Source organism: Orycteropus afer, unplaced genomic scaffold (genome assembly GCF_000298275.1).
Source record: "Orycteropus afer afer isolate SDZICR_OR568_19922 unplaced genomic scaffold, OryAfe1.0 scaffold00375, whole genome shotgun sequence".
In the NCBI taxonomy this organism is placed as follows: domain Eukaryota; kingdom Metazoa; phylum Chordata; class Mammalia; order Tubulidentata; family Orycteropodidae; genus Orycteropus; species Orycteropus afer.
In genome coordinates, this window is record NW_006921962.1 from 767,282 (window position 1) to 784,104 (window position 16,823).

Here is a 16,823-nt window from a genome sequence, read left to right on the forward strand (position 1 = left end):
ATATATGTAAATGAAATAGACTAATTCAAGTTAGGCTACTAAAGTTGCCCCATCTCTGTATCTGAGATTTCCAAGGCCAATTTTTTCAGAAGTTTTTTCTAGTGATAAAAATATTGGTATTATAGTGGTGAACAGACTAAATCATTCATAAAAATCTTCCCAGTTTTAAATAATAAGACACACAGGGAGCTAATGTCATTAATGATAAGCCTTATAAAGGAATTTATAACAAATGATATTTATGTACATAATACATACAATACTCATTTTTAAACTATACTAAAAATCTTATCCAACAAATCCTTCCCTATTCTTTAAAGGGAACTGGGCTAGTTAAAGGAGTTTGTATATGCTTTTGTTGGTTCCAAGCAAAGCAATTTAAAATCTAGAAATAATAGACTTTTAACTACAGAAATAATCAATCCTACATGAATTTAAAACAAGTAGTATTAAAAGCATTATTTGTGGCACACAAGTTAAAACAAAAAGTCTTTTGGTGAATTTTGTGAATGGATTCAGGTTAGTAAGCTAGATGGTTTGTTCCCCATTCTGCTAAAAAAAAAAAAAAAAAAATTAGAAATAAGGGATTGATGCCTCTCAGTCATTACAGAAGAAAAACCTTTGAGATAGGGGTAATAACAAGGGGAATTCAAACATTTTATGAGAGTAAGTAGGTAAATTATCCACGTAGTAGGGTATACTAATTACTGGAATGTTTAGGAATAAAATATGTTTATTCACTTTTTATTTCATTTATAATTTTGATCTTTCTTTATTTTTAATATACATTTATGAGTAGGAGCTCTGGTAATGTAAGTGGTTAAGGCATTTGGCTGCTAACAAATGGTCAGTGATTCAAACCCACCAGTCACTCCACATAAAAAGATGAGGCAGTCTGCTTCTGTAAAGATTTATAGCCTTGGAAACCCAATGGTGGTCGCTATGAGGAAGAATCAACTTTATAGGAGTGAGTTTTTTAAAAAACAAAACAAAACAAACAAAAAGTTTGGTGAATACTGATACAAAAATCTTATTTAATATGTCAGTGATAAAGTTTCCGTTTGGTATAAACAAAGATGTAGTGAGACCACTTGGCTAGAATATTTATGCTTAAATATAAATGTCCCATAAGTTAAAGTGAGGCTTCAGCAAATTAATTGAAGGAACAGGAACTGAATAGTTCAATTAACTGTACATGAAATGGGAGGACAACCTTTGAGAACAAATGTGGAGGAAAGATTTTTTATTGTGTTCTTTAATATAGTTTTACAAATATTTACAAATATTATTGTAGTTTCTTGTAGGCAATACAGTGCATTAGATCACTAGTATATAGATAAAATAAATTTAAAATCATTAATCTCCCTCCACAACTACTGCAGGAGCTCTGTTTGCACAACAGTTAAACGCTCAGCTGCTAACTGAAAGAATGGAAGTTCAAATCCACCGAGCAGTTCTGCGGGAGAAAGATCTGGTGGTCTACTTCCTTAAAGATCACAGCTAGAACCCTATGAGACAGTTCCATCGCATGGGTCACTACGCGTCAGAAATAGGCTCATAGCACCTAACAACAACACAGCTATTGCAGCCTCCTCAAATGATTTTTATTTTAAGCCATTGGTATAAGTAAGACGAAAGCAATTGTTTTGCCTATTATCAACTTCAATATAATCTCTTTGCTGTTGGTTGTAAAAAAAAAAAAAAAAAAAGTTCCTTAGTTTTCCAATAATAAATTGTTCAAAAAAAGAAAAGAAAAGAAACCCAAACTCGCTGTCATTGAGTTAATTATAACTCATGGCAACCCTTTAGGACAGAGTAGAACTATCCCACAAGGTTTCCAAGGCAGTAGTCTTTAGGGAAGCAGCAGACTCCCACATCTTATCTGAGAAACTCGTGGGTTTGAAACACCAATCAATTAGCTGCCAAGTGACTTAACCACTGTTCCACAAGGGCTCCTGATAAATTATTTACAAGCAAATTATTAGTGATTTTTTTTTTTTTTAGTAATATGTTTTTAAGAGAGTAAATAGAAAATGAGTATTTCAAAATAAAACACTAAAAAAAAAAAAAAAAACCCAAACCTGGAATATGAGCTCTTGATTCCCTATTAGTACAAGACATCTCTTCAAATGAAACACTAAGTATTGATGATAACAAGATATGTTTAGAGATACAACAAAAGAAGGTTAGAAAAATTACTCCTATTGACAGGTTTAGGAAGGGAAAATAGGTAGAGTTTGGATATTTAGATACAGGAAAAGGTGGTAAAGTTGGGTATGGGAAATAATTGAAGAAAATATGAAATAAAGAGTCTATGTTTACATAAATAAAAAATAAAAACTTTTTGTAAGCACATTTTTAGAAGCTAATCAAAACTATATAACATGAATAAAAATAACCAAGTACGAAAATAAAAATCTACCATTTAGCTAAATTAACAAAAGGTTAAAATGCCTTTACAAGTGTCTCTTATAATTCAAAACTATTTGCTTCCAGAATCTATGTAGCAAGCTTGGAGTGTAAGGATGCTACATTACTGGAATCTAATTCCTGGACTTCTAGTAGTGCTAGTGACAGGTAATATAGCAAGGAATTTACCCAAACATTTTTCTGAATTATTTTAGTTCCCTAATTAAAAAAAAAAAAGAAAAAGAAGTCAGAGAGTATATAAATTAAAATCATCATAGTTCAGATCTTCTTAAGATCTCCCCTGAGATATTAAAATAGGTTTTTATCTGTTCTTGTCTTTTGACCCTTTCTGCTAAATAATTCTGCTAGGTCAAAAATGCTAAGCAAAGCCTCAAATTGTTTTACTTTTTTCTTCCCCCATAATATATTCTAATACATCATATATGTGTGACATGTATACTATAATAATATATATATACGTAACTCTAAACACACTGCTGTCGAGTCAGATCTGACTCATAGCAACCCCTCCTTGGGTTTCCGAGGCAGTGTATCTGTGGAAGTAGATGGCCCAGTCTTCCTTCCAAGGAGTGGCTGGTGAGTTTGAACCACCAGCTTTCTGGTTAGCAGTTAAATGCCTTAGGCACTACACTACCAGAGCCTCCTTATATACATATACATATATATATATATATATATATATATGTATGTCCATATGTATGTTATATATATTATATAGTATATATATATATATATATACACACACATACACATTGTACCTATTATACATTTATATATAATACTTTTATATATAAACTATATAAATAATATGATGGTATATTATACTGTATTGGTATATATTAATAATATAATGGTGTATACTATGTAAACCTATAATAGACTATCCAGAACTTCTGCAATGATCCTAATCTACAAATCCAGCTTTAACTCCCACTATCCTTACTTTCCTAACTGAGTCATTCTAAGTCCTTCTTAAATTAGAATAATCTTTTTGTTTTGGTTTTAAAGTAGGCCATGCTTTTCTTACCTATAACGCTTACACTAATGTCTCTCTTTCCTGGAAAACCTCCACAACCACAGGTCATCCACTGAAATCACACTTCTCCATTTAAGTTCAAGCTCAAACGTCATCTACTTCATGGAATATTTTATGATCCTATACCAACAGTCATTACACCTTAGTTTAAATTACTCAAGCTCATTCCTCACTATTTATTATGACAGTGACCTTAGGTCAACAAGTATTAGGGTTAATTGTCAAAGCACAAGTTAAGGATCCCTATTGACATAGTGGTTAAGCACTCAGCTGGTAACCAAATGATCAGCAATTTGACCCACCAGCCGGTCCATGGGAAAAAAGATGTGACAGTCTGCTTCTATAAAGATTTATTGCTTTGGAAACCCTGTGGGACAGTTCTATGCTATAGAGTTGCTGAGTCAGAATTGACTCAAAGACAGTAGTTTTGTTTTTTCGGTTTTAAGCACAAGTTCTTACTTTCCTGAAAAAATGGACCTGTGTTGCTCATTTGTGTTCTTTCTCAATGATAGGACCCACTTGATCAATATATATTTGTCAAGTTGCACACTGTGCAGAGTTTCTTTTGACCAAAATGTCCACATTGTTCTGTGCTATTCCCCTGATGGATATTTGAAATAACTATGCTCAACAAATGGAATTATGTAATCATTTGTTTTGAATGAACAAGGGCTATGTTCATGTCAATATATAATTATTGAGCATGCACCATGTAGAGAACTTTGTGTGAATCTGACAGAAAGGAATAGGAAAGTGAGGCATTACACACAAGTTCATGCAACTTGCCCTCTAGGAAAGGAGATAGACATACACACTATAACTAAGATGTAGTTTAGTGCAAAAATAAGTAAGTGCAAAATAGATACACAAGCATAGTGCAAAAGAATACAAAGGAAAGGGGTATTGTTTTCCTAGTCAAATTATCAGAGGAGGATTCACCATAAAGGGACTGTCTTTCAGCCTATCCTATGATTTTGCTTGAAAAGTGGAAGAATATTTCAGGCTGCACAAACAGCATGATTAGGAAAAATGGGTGATGTGTGGTTAAAGGTCAGCATGTGTAGAAAGATATAGAAGAGGAAGGTGGAAAGGTTGATAGGAGTCAATTTTTGGAGGACGTTAATGTCATGCTAGAAATTTGGATTTTGTACTTTGTGAAGTGAGAAACTGCTGAAAGTATTTTTTTTTTTGTCTTTTTTTGGGTGTGTGTGTGTGTGTGTGTGTTGGTAAATGGTAGGGAGGGGTGGAGGATGCACCTATAATATTAATATAGTCTTGTATGGGAAGTTGACATACTACTGTGATAGGTGATTTTGAACACTGCACTGCAATTCAGCAAACATTTATTGGGCATGTTCTGTTTGCTAAGCTTTGCACTAAGTATAGAGTATAAAGATATTATTAAAGTATTAATTCAAGACTAGTAGTGGAAATAAAAGAAAGAAAGAAACAAACAAACCCATTGCCCTTGAGTTGATTTAGATTTATATTAATCCCACGTGTGTCAGAGCAGAACTACACTTGCGTAGGGTTTGCATGGGCTGTAATCTCATAGAAGTAGACTTCCAGGTCTGTCTTCTGTGCCACCACTGGTTGGTTTTGAATTCCCAACCTTTCAGTTAGAAGCCCAGCAAAAATCATTTGTGCCAGACAGGTACCCTCAGTAGGGGAGATAGACTTGTGAAAAAGTACTTACAATACAGTGAGCTAATGAGAAAATAAAAGTAAGCACAAGATTTAGTAGTATTAAAAACAGTAATTAATTTTAAAGGTATGAATGAAGAAGAGCAGATAGTGTTAAAAAATCATCCTAGAGGAAAAACAAAATTCCTAGAATTTGAGAGCTACCTATAAGAAGATTACTAGATAGACTTGGTGGAAGAGAGGAGAAACAGCAGGAGACAAGGGGACGGAGGGAAGGAGGATGGAGACAAGGCTATGCAGGCAGGCAGACTAAGTTGAGGATGGCTAGGACCTGTTTTTTGTTCTGTGTGAAACAATGAGCCAACAAAGGATTTTGATGGAAGGAAGAGATATTATCAGTTTTTAAATTTGGCAGATCAGTTGTACCTACAAAACTTAAAGGTAAAAAATGTATGTGATGGTCAAGGTACCATGTCCAAGTTTTAGTTTTTTTTGTTTTTTTTTTTTAATTTTTAATCACTATGATTTCTTGAAAAAGAAAACAAGGGTCCGTGTCAGGAAATACTGAACTGCATAGACAGAGCACAGGATTACCCAGTCTGGCAATTTTTTGTTCTTGCAGTAATGGCAAATATAAATATAAATGAAGGAATCAAAGAAAATATGATAAATATTAGGGTTTAGGGTTTAGGTTTAGGATTAGGGTTAGAGTCATATACATTTCATTTATGTACAAAATGAAAATTTTCTCTAATTTTACATCGTTGAATATCACTGTATAGGCAGGTTGTATTGTTAACATTAGATGCATTTTCCAGGCCATTGTCCAAACAGAGAGAGTCCAGATTATTTACTTGGAGAAAATACAAATAAAAGCTTTATTTCTTGTGGAGTATTTTTATCATATCTTAATTTTCAAACCACTTTGAAAAAATACAATAAAAGCAAGCACAAAGAGGAATAAATGGATTACATCCTAACAATGTGTTCTCCTTTAACAGAAGCCCATTTAATCTTTAATTATTTAATTAAAGCAAACAAAATGGATTATTCAGAAGCTACTGTAAAAAATCAATTGACAGACTAATTTGCTGTGAGTGCACAAGGTGTGCTTATTTGGAAAGCTCTTCCACATGATTACATTAGACATCAAAAGAACTAGGCCATCTAGTTGTAGGTAGGTTTATGCTTTTTCTATTGCTTTTACTCTTTATATGTTTATCTCAACTACTGAATTTACTCACTTTCAATTAGAAATTTCTGAGAATTAACATTTCATTTTACCTCTGTATAGAAAGCATTATCATTGACATCTATAGAAATATTATATATCAACTTTCATGGACAAATCAAGTACCATTCACATTCAGAAGAATATTGTTGGATCAGGGTGGTAAAAGGAGCTAGATGCAGTAAACCCCTATTCTGGAGTTTATGGGCACAGATCATAGTCATTATTTTACATACATTATGCCATTTAATTCTTACAATTGTCTTTTTGAGGTGGTTTAAGAATCACTACTCTAGTGGACCCATAAGAATGGAAGGGCAAGTAAAATAGGTGAATAGATTAAATAAAAGATAGAGCCTACCCTACCAAGCAAAGAAAAGGTTGAGAAGCAACCTGTGAGAGATATTAAACTCAAGCAAGTCAAGAGAGAGAGAATCCTACACTTAAATATATAAGGATTGGAAGGGGGTCAACAATGTCAGATGTTTTAGGAAGCTATGCCAGATTATATCTAATATGAGTAATTAGATTTACAATTAGGAGGTCACAGGAGATGTTTTCAAAGACAGTTTCATTGTAGCCATAATGAAAATAACTAGAGTCAAATTATAAGTTTAAGAATAAGAGATGATAAATAATACTATTTTGAGAAGTTTAGCAATGAAGGAGAGGAGAGATTAAGAACTAACTGAGTAGGCAGTACAGAGAGAGTATTTTTATTATGAGAGATGCTTGAAAATGTTCACAGATAGTGGAAAGTAAAGTGCAAGAAAGATAGGAGAAGGGATCATTTAAGGACAACACAGTGGAGACTCAGCAAAAGTAGAAATCCTTCTTCTGAGAGGAATATAGAAAGGGTAATGATGAAAGAAGACTTTGATTTAGAGAAGACAGAAGACTTTAGGATTTTTTTTCAGAGGATTTTTCCCCAAGAAAACTAAAAATGGGTTATCTTCTAAGGGTGGTGAGAAAAGTTATTTTTATGAAAGTAAAAAATGACAAGGACCCACCAAGACTAAAACCAAAACACTAAACCCACTGCCATTAAGTCAATTCTGACTCAGAAACACCCATTAGGTTTCCAAGGCTGTAAATCTTTACGGAAGTAGATTGCCTCATCTTCCTTCCATAGAGCAGCTGGTAGATTTGAACCACTGACCTTCTCGTTAGCAGCCAAATGTCTTACCCATTGTGCCACCAGAGATCCTTTAGAAATAAGAATTTTAGTGTGGGATAATAGACACAGATTAAGTTCTCATTAAGGAATCCTAGCAGATTCCTTAAAAACCAGTTTCCACAGCACTTAGCAACTAAAACAACATGGATTCTACTATGATGTTTCCTTATCCAAATCTATAATATTATATTGTTCAACCTATTTCAAAAGAAACAGATACAAATAGTTGTCTCTAATGACTTGGGCCACTTGGAGTAAATCCAGAGGTAAAATGTTTCCCTAAAACTTGACCAGGGTAAAAATTAGAAAGCATCCCAAACTCCATGCAATTCAGCTACATCTAGTGTAAAAGAAGTTTAAATAGGTGAAAATGCTCCAGAAAAACATGAGAGAAGTGAGAGAGTGGCTGAGCAGTACTTAATTAAAGCAATTAGCCTTGGGGTATGTGACAGCAATACTCATCTGAGCATTTATTTGCAGAATTAATGAGATGACTAAGTCATTTTTCTCTTCAAATTAAAAATGTCATATCTCTGAGTGGAAAACCTCAGATAAAGAAAGGAGACCACTGCAAAAGTTCTTGAAGTAAATTATTTTAGAATTCTAAAATTAATAATCATTTATCTTGACAGACCCTTTACCAATTATTCACCTTTGAATTCCTTCATCTTACCATTTTCCCAGTTCTATAAGATGTTACAAAAAAAAAGAAAAGAAAGAAACCTCACTGCTCAAGTTATTTCTGACTCACAGCAACCCCTCCTTGGGTTTCTTAGGCGGTATCACTACGGAAGTAGATTGCCCAATCTTCATTTTGAGGAGTGGCTGGTGGGTTTGAACCATCAGCCTTCTGGTTAGCAGTTAAATGCCTTAGGCACTATGCCACCTGATTTAAATTTTCTTATCTACATCTGCCTCTATAAAGATGATTAATCTTTCAATGATTTCCCAATGTCTTCCATGTTTATGTACACTATATATCCTATTTCAATTGGATAGCTTATTTTCATCATTAGTAAACAAGTAAGTAATTCTGTGACTAACTTACAACTAACATTCTAACAGCAAGTCACTTATAAGATTGTTATTTCAATAACATTTAAAGTAAATCACCATGGTTAAACTTACCAGAAAATAATATTTGTTTAATGAATAAAATGTTTACATAAAGACATCCTTGCAGCTTTGAACTTATATCCCTTGAAGAAAATGTTAAACTTTGGTTATATAAGGGTTTTAGCTTATCAGCAAAGTGTTAGTAGTTTCCAATAGAGCCACTTATTGGGAACCTATTCTTCTCATGGCAGTCGTGTCATTTTTGGTTAGAAAATTGTATAGTTCTTAATTGATTTTGTATCTTGAAAAGGTAAATGATAATTGAATGGTGTCTTTTTTTTTAATTGTTTCATATTGATAAATCCAAAGTTTCAACATTGCAAACCTGTAGTTATTCATAAAAGCCTATGATTTTTTTTTATTATACTTCAAGATTATACTTTATGATATAGCATCTTATAAAGACAAGTGTAGAAACTGTCAATTACCCAAGTTATTATCATCAATAGAAAACATGTCTTTGCTGTTCATAATAGTACTGTTCCAGATCTCCTAAACAAAAGGAAATCAAGGTGTTTTATGACAATGTATGGTACAACTCAACAAAGAAAAGAGAGCTAAAGAAATTTCTGCTTGCTGATTCCACTATTTTTACTATTTCTAAGACCCATGTGTGGAAATGTTTAAAATATAGGTTAAAATAGCCTCCTACTGAGTATGAGACATTTGAAGTCTATTTGCAAATCTTTTCAGACTCTCGTTCCTGCTTTGATTATGATGTTTTCTTTGATGGAAGCATAGGATTTGTTTTCCTTGTGATGGTAAACATCCTTGTTTTATCTTTGCATGTTGTTGTGTATAAGTTTCATGTTAATATTTTGATCATGAACATCACGAATTTCATCTATTTAATTTTAGCCGGGCATTTACAAAAGTAGTCATATTTTAAAGGTAACATTTTGAGAAAGATTTCTGACCTTTAAAGCAATTTAAATGAAATGCTAGAATTGAATGAGAACAAGGTAATTTTAAAAACAATAAGAAAAAAAAAGGCATTTAAAGTTAGTTCAAAAGATTCCAGTTTGAGTTCCGCACCTGTCACTTACTAGTTCTACAACCCCTGACGATGCATTTAACTTTTACCATCTGGGAAATAAAACCTTAATTCTGATCTGCCTATATTTAAAAGAAGTCATGCTTTAATGACAAAAGCTCTTTGGAAACTTACAGTACTAATGTTGTATTGCGGTTGTTAGGCTCGAAATACCAGTATCACTTAGTTATTAGATGAGTTGAAGAAATCTCTTTTCTGTTGAGATTTTAAACTTGGTGATAAACAAAATAACAATACATTGTTATATACAAAACTAAATATCCTTTTATTAATTAAACAAATACCTTATTTGTTTATATGATAATTCTGTAACACTACATTCATTTTCTAAAGCAAATGGAAAAAATGAAAAGGTAAAAGAGCTGAACAGAAGATTTCAAAGAGTAGCTCGAGTAGACAAAGCCAATTACTATAATGAAATGTGCAAAGACCTGGAGTCTGAAAACCAAAAGGGGAGAACACGCTCAGCATTTCTCAAACTGAAAGAACTGAAGAAAAACTTTAAGCCTCGAGTTGCAATATTGAGAGATTCTATGGGAAAATATTGAATGATGCAGGAAACATCAAGAGAAGATGGCAGGAATACACAGAGTCACTGTACCAAAAAGAACTGATCGATCTTCATCCATTTCAGGAAGTGGCATATGATCTAGAACCAATGGTAATGAAGGAAGAAGTCAAAGCTGCAATGAAAGAACTGGCAAAGAACAAGGCTCCAGGAATTGATGGCATACCGATTGAGATATTTCAACAAACAGATGCCCCATTGGAGGCACTCACTCAGTTATGCCAAGAGATTTGGAGGACAGCTACCTGGCCAACTGACTGGAAGAGATCCATATTTGTGCCCATTCCAAAGAAAGGTGATCCCACAGAATGTAGAAATTATAGAACAATATCATTAATATCACATGCAAGTAAGATCTTACTGAAGATAATTCAGAAACGTTTGCAGCAGTATATTGATAGAGAACTTCCCAAGGTTCAAGTCGGATTCAGAAGAGGATGTGGAACAAGGGATATCATAGCTGTTGTCAGATGGATCTTGGTTCAAAGCAGGGAATACCAGAAAGATGTTTACTTGTGTTTTATTGACTATGCAAAGGCATTTGATTGTGTGGATCATGACAAATTATGGATAACATTGAGAAGAATGGGAATTCCCGAGCACTTGATTGTACTCATGAGGAATCTGTACCTTGACCAGGAGGCTGTCATTCGAACAGAACAAGGGGACACTACATGGTTTAAAATCAAGAAGGGAGTGTGTCAGGGTTGTATTCTGTCTCCACACTTATTCAATCTATATGCTGAGCAAATAATCCGAGAAGCTGGACTATATGAAGAAAAACGTGGTATCAGGATTGGAGGAAGAATCATTAACAACCTGAGATATGCAGACGATACAACTTTGCTTGCTGAAAGTGAGGATGACTTAAGGCACCTACTGATGAAGGTTGAAGGATACAGTTGGCAGTATGGATTACATCTCAACATGTTGTTGTTGTTGTTGTTATGTGCCGTCGAGTCGGCCCCGACTCATAGCGACCCCTCCTTGGGTTTCCGAGGCAGTTATCACTACGGAAGTAGGATTGCCCAACCTTCCTTCCGAGGAGTGGCTGGTGGGTTTGAACCGCCAGCCGTCTGGTTAGCAGGCAAGTGTCTTAGCCACTATGCTACCAGAGCTCCCACATCTCAACATAAAGAAAACAAAAATCCTCACAACTGGACCAATGAGCAGCATCACAATAAATGGAGAGAAGATTGAGGTTGTCAAGGAATTCACGTTGCTTGGTTCTACAATCGATGCCAACGGAAGCAGCAGTCAGGACATTAGACGACGTGTAGCATTGGGAAAGTCTGCTGTGCATGGGGTCGCTATGAGTCAGAAACGACTCGACGGCATTTAACAACAACAACAACAACAACATTCATTTTATAAATGACCTTGCAATTCACTTAATTGTACAGTTGGTAAAAGTAATTATTTGAGAGATTACTGTGTGCCTGACACTATGCTAAGCACCACACACACACACACACACACGCACACACACACTTTTCCATTTATTCATCACAATTAACATATGAGATAACTGTGAGATTAGTATAATTAGTTCTAGTATTTACAAAAGAGACGACTAAAGTTTAGAAAAGCTAAGTGGCGTTCTGGTTACCTAGTGCCTCTCTGACAAGAAATTTAAATGGGATGGCCTTAACAGGAGTTTATTCTTACAATTTGGAGGCTTTAAGTCCAAGTTCAAAGTGCCAGGCTCTAGGGGCTGAGTGAAAGCCCCTCAACCTTTGGGGTCCAGCTCTGCCTCCTGCTCCCAGCCCACTGGAGCTAAAGGCATTTCTTCACTTAGATGGCTGCTGGCTGCTGAGAAGCCCAAGGCTGACCAGTAAAAAGGCACAGTCCTGATGTTACCAAACCACATGGCAGGCCATTAACTTAAGTCTATTGAAAGTCCCAAGGTCGGCTGAGCATAGCAGGCTGCTGAACAACAACACGGCTATATTCAGGGTCCAAGCATGTCATAGGATAGAGACCATTCCCAAAGTTGCTTCTTATATACGGGAAGCAGACCACATACCCAAAGCAGCTACTCAGCTGCTTGTGGTAGATCCCACCATGGAGGTGATTGCAAGTCTCATCATGGGGAATAACTACCACCAGCTGTCCAGCCACTCAACCAGGTCCAACCAAGTTGACCCAAAAACATAACCACCACAGTGAGTTATTACTAGTCAGCTTCATATTTGAGCATTGAATAGTAGCCACTCTGCTGTGTGGCCTTTCCCTTAAGAACAAATATCTTTACATCTGAAAACTGTGTCTAAGACTCTAAATCACCAGTTATTTTAATTAAGCATATATCTTCATGTTTATTGTATTTCTATGGGTTATTTCAAGGTTCATAAATGCATTATAGTTACAGAGAGATAAAACATGTATTAACTAAATTAATAAGACATATATTAAATCAATTCATTAAATTAGACTATCTTTAAACAGTGCTAAACATTAGGTTTAAATTAAGCATTTAACTGTATGGAGAAGACACATTAAAACATCTATGTATTTACATAAAATAGATTACTTGATTTTAAATCTTTCTTCTAAATGCTTCCAGTAGATGTCAGTTTAAATAATTCTGACTTAGCAATCTAAAGTAAATAGCATGATAGCATTGCATTTGCCCCTACATTTTAATTGTGTAGAAAATGTAAGACTTCAAGATATATTGAACGAGATCAGAAGATTTCTTCAGCTCTCTTTGTCCACATTTTCCTTTTGGCAGGAATGAAGAATGGGCCTCAAATGTTGAGAAATTTAGAATTTCCAATCAGTTGAAGTTTTAGAATATTAAATGGAAATGGATGGACAGAAAGGATGTATAAATTAATTTAATCTGAGGTTTTTTTAATTAATAATTTGACTACTAGTGACTTTACTTTTGAAAACATGACAGAAGAAAATATCTCAGATTTTATCAGGTAGGACTTACCATGTACTATAAAGCATCTTAACTTTCTTCCTTAATTGAAATTTTTTTTAATGAATTTAGTATTGATAATCTCTTCTCTAGGAGCTCTGATAGCATAGTGCATAAGGCATTTGACTGCTAACCAGAAGGTTGATGGTTCAAACCCACCAGCCACACCTCAGAAGGAAGGTTGAGCAATCTACTTCCAGCATGATACCGCCTCGTAAACCCAAGAAGACGTGTCTATGAATCGGGTCCGACTCGATGGCACATAACAACAACAATCTCTTCTCTTATTTAGTTATGTTGATATAAGCTCATAGTATAATTTTCATTCAGAAAACAGTTGCAGGGAGATAAAGAAGAAAATAATCTAAAAATTGAATCTGAATATGTTTTGTGAAAGTTTTATAACATGGAATAGGGAGAGAAAGGAAATAAAGGATCCTTAAGGAGAAAATTAAAGTTAAATTATAGTGTCATTAGCAAATTTTTTTTAGTTAAATTATAGTGTCATTAACAAATTTTTTTGTAACATTTACAGGTTGTAAGGCTCTGGGCTGGGCCAAGCACTAGTTAAGTGTTACTTTGTCGCTTTCTTCCAAGCAGCTTAAATCACTTACCTACCTTCACCATCAGTGTGTGACCTCATATCATGAGATGATTGGTATTATGAACAGTTGTAAATTATTAAGATCCTGTTATTGCCTTATCACCTGACAAGGCAGGAAATACTGTTAGCATTTTAAAGTTTCAGAAAACATGACTCCAAAGCTTGAAGTAAGTCACTCAATTCATGCATTTAGTAAATGACTGAGCCACTTCTCTTTTCTCAGGTCTAATAATTTATTCAACTCCTCTTTTTTAGAACTCTGCTGAAGTCTTTGGTTATTATACACAAATTACCAGAGGTATTATAACTGTTATCTGTTCAAGGGATTGGATGGGTTTGTACCCTCTCTATGTTTCTGCTGTATCCAGAACTAATGGACTTGTGCACGCTTCCCCCTTATTGTATATTGTATATCCCTTCATCCAAGTTAATATGTGTCTACTCTCCAGTTAGTGATTTTCTCTCTCCTCACCCCATCATTGGTAAACATAAAAGAATGTTTCTTTCTGTATGGTAACATTATATTTACTTTGGACTGAGAGAAAAAAAATAAGTTCGTATCTTAATATGAGAATAAATGCTTGTCAGACTCTGCTATCCTTTTTTATTCTTTCTGATATATGAGTCCATCACCCAAAGAGGTGAGACAAAGAGAGTAGTTTTCAGCCCTGGTTGTAATATCACCTGCAAAGCTTTTGAAAAGTACACTGTATCCAGGAATTCTGATTCATTATTCTGTTAGCTTGGACCCTGACTATCTACATTTAACAACAAAAAAGGAAAGAAAGAAAAAGTCACGTGTTTTGTTATGATTTGAGCCTACAGTTGAAAACTACAATGGGATATAGTGGGGAAACAGTCTGTACTTTGAAGTAGACAGGTAGAGGTTTGACTCCCAAGTCTCACATTTACAAACTATATAATTTCAAATAAATCAATTATCATTTTTAAGCCTATGAATGTTTATCTGTAAGATATGAGTGAGATTAATACCTGCCTCATAAGTCTGTAATAATTAAATGAGACCATATAAGTAAAAAATCTAGCAAAATATATGTCATGTTTACTCAATAAGGGAAAAATATCAAAATTATTTCAAGATGATGAAGATCAAGATGATGATGATGATTCTTACTCCACTAATGAGAAATATTTTAGAGACTAGAGCTTATCTTATGAAGGGGTGATTAAAATATATGTAAGTTATAAATGTTTTCTTGTAATTAATCAATTTACATTAGTGACATTAACATAACATTAACATAAGTTACTAACATCTTCAGAAGCATTCTGTCCAAGGCTAATTAGACTTTAAGAGACATAGTTTGGAAAGTATGACTAAGTTTCTCCAGTAATTTGGCCTTTATAGGTGAACTAAAATGCTTACAATGTTATTTCAGGTATCAAACACAAAGCTTTAAGCTCAAAGTGGAAGCACCTGTGTGGTAGGACCAAATCCTACATTTACTTCAAGATGATGCTGTGGATTTAAATATATTTAGACCAACTTCTGTTCTGGTCTGAGTTTTTGGCTATAGATATCCAAACAGTAACCTGATTTTCCTATAAACTCTAATGTACATCTCATACATGATTGAGCCAACATCCAACCCTGAGTCACCTTGTCCTACTAGGTGTTGGAAGTATGATAACTATGCCCTGTCTGTCCACTATGACCCCTCATAATAAACCCCTAGTCTAATGTTCTCTAACCAAGGTGCCCAATTATCTTTCAACAATTCTAGTCATCGAACAATATGATTAATACCACATGCAAGTGAAGTTTTGCTAAAAGTAATTCATAAACAGTTGCAACAATACATAAACAGGGCACTGCAAGAAATTAAAGCAGGATTCAGAAGAGGGCATGGAATGAGAGATATCATTGCTGATGTCAGATGGACCTTGACTGAAAGCAGAGAATCCCAGAGAGATGTTTACCATTGTTCTATTGACTACACAAAGGCATTTGACTTTGTGGATCATAACAAACTATGGGTATTACTACAAAGAATGAGAATTTCATAGCACTTAATTGTGCTCATGAAGAACCTGTGTATAGATCAAGAGGCAGTCATTCAAACCAAAGAAGGGAATATTGCATGGTTTAAAGTCCAGAAAAGTTTGTGTTAGTGTTGTATCCTTTCACCATAGTTGTTTGATCAGTATGTTGAGCACATAATCAGAGAAGCCAGATTATATGAAGATGATAATTGCATCAGGATCAAAGGGAGTCTCATTAACAACATGCGATATGCAGGCAACACAACTTTGCTTGCTGAAAATGAGGAACACTTGAAGCGTTTACTGATGAAGATCAAAGACTACAATTTTCAGTATGGTTTACACTTCAACATATAACAAAAATTCTCACAACTGGACCAATAAGCAACATCTTGATAAATGGAGAAAAGTTTGAAGTTGTCAAAGATTTCATTTTACTTGGTTCCACAATCAACACCCATGAAAGAAGCAGTCAAGAAATCAGACCCTGTATTGCTGCGGTATAGTAAATTACCTGGATGGCTTTTCTAGCCATAAGTCTTTGCCTTTGTAAACAGTGAGGAGCTCCTGATGGTTAAAATCATCCACCTGGGGTATTTCTGTTGTGAGCAGCACAAAGTAATGTTCTGGGAAGTTCTGCTCTCTCTCAGGTTCTTTGAATTCTGACGTTATGGTTGGTTAGTTTGACCATTCTGCCAGACTCAAAAGGAGGCCTCCTAGAGACAGAAGTCTCTATGACTGCTGGCTGAGGAGGACGTGCTGCCCAAAGAGACACGTGCTCCTGAGACACATGCACTGCTGGGAAAGAGAGGTAAGAGACACGCATTGTTGGGAGAGAGACTGAGAGATGGTAGGCTGAGAGAGACTGAGCGTTTTTCCTGAACTTGAATTGTAGCCTGGTGCTTCCCTAATAAACTCCATAATCTGTGAGTTCTGTGTGGCCACTTCAGTTGAATTATCGAACCCAGCAGAAAGGTGGTGGGTGCTGGTGAAGGAGCGGTTGGTAAAAGGGCTGGAGGGAGGCAGCATG

At 34.9% G+C, this 16,823-nt stretch overlaps 1 protein-coding gene across 1 annotated transcript in view; it reads left to right on the forward strand.

Moving 5' to 3' along the window:
* Positions 1-16,823, forward strand: part of PPFIA2 (PTPRF interacting protein alpha 2) — a 643,396-nt gene that overhangs the window by 444,851 nt on the left and 181,722 nt on the right. The window lies entirely within an intron of this gene.